Source organism: Eschrichtius robustus, chromosome 1 (assembly GCF_028021215.1).
Source record: "Eschrichtius robustus isolate mEscRob2 chromosome 1, mEscRob2.pri, whole genome shotgun sequence".
NCBI lineage: Eukaryota > Metazoa > Chordata > Mammalia > Artiodactyla > Eschrichtiidae > Eschrichtius > Eschrichtius robustus.
Window position 1 is genome coordinate 55,360,740 of NC_090824.1, and position 3,825 is coordinate 55,364,564.

General features: G+C 38.6%; 1 pseudogene; it reads left to right on the top strand.

Annotated features, from left to right (window-relative positions):
* The first annotated feature begins 415 nt into the window (after nt 1-415).
* LOC137755704 (14-3-3 protein zeta/delta-like) lies at nt 416-1,730 on the top strand (annotated as a pseudogene).
* The last annotated feature ends 2,095 nt before the right edge of the window (nt 1,731-3,825 follow it).

Below are 3,825 nucleotides of genomic sequence, written 5' to 3' on the forward strand. Positions count from 1 at the left end.
AGTGATTTAGAAGGAAGCAGAGAGAGACCCAAGGCAGTCAAACCCAGGTGATCACCTAAATAAGTAAGAATTATTCCCAAACCCTGTAAAAGACTGGAGAAAAATTTACTAAAGAGGTTGGTGATGGGATAAACATTTATCATTTCCTGAGCTGAAATTTCTGCAAGAGTTCATAGGATCAGTTTGGAATCCTCTTCCACAAGGAAAAAGAAGCTACTATAATGAATTTAAGGATCAAGGCATAACACAATTATTACTTCTTTCATATTCACTTTGCCACAAATTGAAGACAGAAACACAGAGCCTGTGAGCAGCGAGATCCAGGGACAATTTCAGCCTCGCCACTGCCATGGCTCAGAGCCAGCAGGACTCCTCTCCATCCACCACCATCCACTTCTGGCACAAACTTCCAGTCACGGATGAAAACATGCTAGTGCAGAGGCCAAACTGAGCAAGCAAGCTGAGTGATATGTTGACATGGCAGCCTGCATGAAGTCTGTAACTGAGCAAGAAGCCAAATTAATCTTCTCTCAGTAGCTTATGAAAATGTTCTGGAGCCCATAGATCATCTTGGAGGGTTGTCTCAAGTACTGAGAAAATGATGGAAGGTTCCAATAGCTTGAGAATACAGAGAGAAAATTGAAAGTGATCTCCGAGATATCTGCAAATGATTTGCTGTCTCTTTTGGAAAAAAATTCTTCATCCCCAGTGTTTCACAAACCCAGAGCAAAGTCTTCTACTTGAAAATGAAAGGAGACTACTACTGTTACTTGGTCAGTTTACTGCTGGTGATGACAAGAAAGGATTATGGATCAGTCACAGCAAGCCTACCAAGAAGCTTTCCAAGTCAGAAACAGAAAATGCAACCAAAAACATCCTATCGTATTGGGTCTGGGCTGTAAGTTCTCTGTGTTCTATTGTGCGATTCTAAACTTCCTGGGAAAAGCCTGCTCTCTTGCAAAGAGAGCTCTTTCCCCCTCCAGTTTTATTTAAATCTGCAAAGAGAGCTCTTTTCCCCTCCAGTTTTATTTAAATATAATTCACATATAACACTATATGTGTTAAGGTGTACAACATAAAGCTTTAAAAAATGTATATGTTGCAAAATGATTACCATAGTAAGTTGAGCTAACATCCATCACCTCACGTAATTATAATTTTTTTTTCCTTGTGATGAGAACTTTTAAGATTTACTGTCTTAGCAACTTTTAAATATACAGTACTGTTAACTATAGTCATCATGTTGTACATTATACCCCAGAACTTATTTATCTTACAACTGGAAGTTTATACCATTTGACCATCCTCACCCAATTATGCCCCCGCACGCAGCAACCACAATTCTGACTCTGTTTCTATGAGTTTATTTTAGATTTCACCTATAAGTGAGGTCATATGATATTTTTTTTCTCAGTCTGACTTATTTCAGTTAGCATAATGCTCTCAAGGTCCATCCATGTTTTTGCAAATGGTAGAATTTCCTTCTTTTTAATGGCTGAATAGTATTCCATTGTATATGTATACCACATTTTCTTTACATATTCATCTGTCAATAGACTTAGATTGTTAAGTCAGCTTTTGATGAAGCCATTGCTGAACTTGTTATGTTAAGTAAAGAATCACACAAAGACAGCATGCTAACAATGCAGTGACTGACAGGCAGCTTGACATTGTGAACATTGGATGCCCAAGTGGACAAGGCTGAAGCAGGAGAAGGAGGGGAAAATTAACCAGCCTCCCAACTTTTGTCTATCTCATTCTGAAATTTACACATTTGTTATCCATAGTACCCCACAAATAGTTTTTTTTATGACAAGTATATGTTAATTTTATTTGAATGTCTATTTTTTCCCATAAGGTATTTACATTTAATGATAGGGGAATAGAGTCAGTTAACATTTAGAAATTTACCTGCTTTTTCCCTTTTCTTTCTTTCCTTTAAATTTTACATTCAGACTTGCTTTGTTTTTTCATTTATTCAGCTCTTGTTTTAACAAGATATTTTATCTTGCTTAAATAAATTTTTTTGTTCTTCATATAGGTTTTGAACTTTTGTTACCTTTTCCTAGCTATTTTATCATTTGGCTATTGCCAATTAGATTTTTTTTTTAATTGAGATATAGTTGACATATGACATTAGTTTCAAGGTGTAAAACATAGGGATTTGATATGTGTATATATTGTAAAATAATTACCACAGTGTCTAGTTGACATTCATCACCACATATAATTTTTTTCTCTTGTGATGAGAACTTTTAAGGTCTACTCTCTCAGTAACTTTCAAGTATACAATACGGGCATATCTCGGAGATATTGTGGGTTCAGTTCCAGACCACAGCAGTAAAGTGAACATTATAAAGTGAGTCACATAAATTTTTTGGTTTACCAGGGCATGTAAAAGTTATGTTTACACGATACTGTAGTCTATTAAGTGTGCAATAGCATTATGTCTAAAAAAATAATGTACATACCTTAATTAAAACATACTTTATTGCTGAAAATGCTAACCATTATCTGACAATGCAGGATTGCAACAAACCTGCATTTTTGTAAAAAATGTAATATCTGTGAAGTGCAATAAATTCAAGTGCAATAGAACAAGGTATGCTTATACCATATTATTAACTATAGTTGCCATGCTGTATATTTTATCCCATGACTTATTTATTTTATAACTGGAAGTTCGTACCTTTTGATGCCCTTCAACCATTTCACCCATCCCCCACCCCGTTTCCCCGTTGGAAACCACCAACCTGTTCTCTGTATTTATGCATTCATTTTTGTTGTTTTTTGTTTTTTAGATTCTACATGTAAGTGAGATTGTATGGTATGTCTTTCTCTGACTTATTTCACTTAGCATAATGCCCTCAGGTTCCATCCAGGTTGTTGTAAATGGCAAGATTTCCCTCTTTTTTATAGCTAAATAATATTCCATTGTATATATACATACCATATTTTCTTTGTCCATTCATCCGTTGATGGACACTTAGTTTGCTTCCATGTCTTGACTACTGTAAATAATGCTGCAATGAATGTGGGGGAGCAGATAACTTTTCAAGTTAGTGTTTTGTTTCCTTTGGATAAATATCCAGAAGTGCAATTTCTAGATCATATGGTAGTTCTATTTCTAATGTTTTGAGGAAACTCCATACTGTTTTCCCTAATAGCTGCACCAATTTACATTCCCACTAACAGAGCACAGGGATTCCCTTTTCTTTATATCCTCATGAACACTTGTTATTTCTTACCTTTTTGATAATAACCATTTGTGTGTGTGTGTGTGTGTGTGTGTGTGTGTGTTGGCTGCTTTATTTAAGGACTGGTGACTGACAGCTATCCTCAACCCAGCCCCTCCCTCCTCTACAAAAGTGGCCAAACATGAAAACAGGCTGCTCTGCCAGGGGGCCTGTGGGGCTGTGGCTTGAATCCCAGGCCACAGGCCTTGGAAGGCAGGGAAGGAGGATGGGCAGTCAGTCCAGTTCAAATGGACAAGTGCTGGTGAGGTGGGGGAAGATGCTGGAGAATCCTGAGGCAGCCTCTGCTGGACTTGCCCTCACCTAGGATGTCAGGACACAGGTCCCTGGAGGAGCCAAGACTCCAAAGCCAGGGGGCCAGGTGCCAGAGGAGGGAGCAAGTCAAAGGCTTTTGGAGACAAGGGAGGCAGTTCAGGACCCTGGAACCCAGCAACCCTTCAACACTATCCCATGCCCACGAAGACACCCCCACAGTCACACCTGCAGCCACACACACACTCACACCCACACCCACACCCATGCCAATTCCACATACACACAGGGCTGCAAAGGCCCTGGACCCACACCCTGG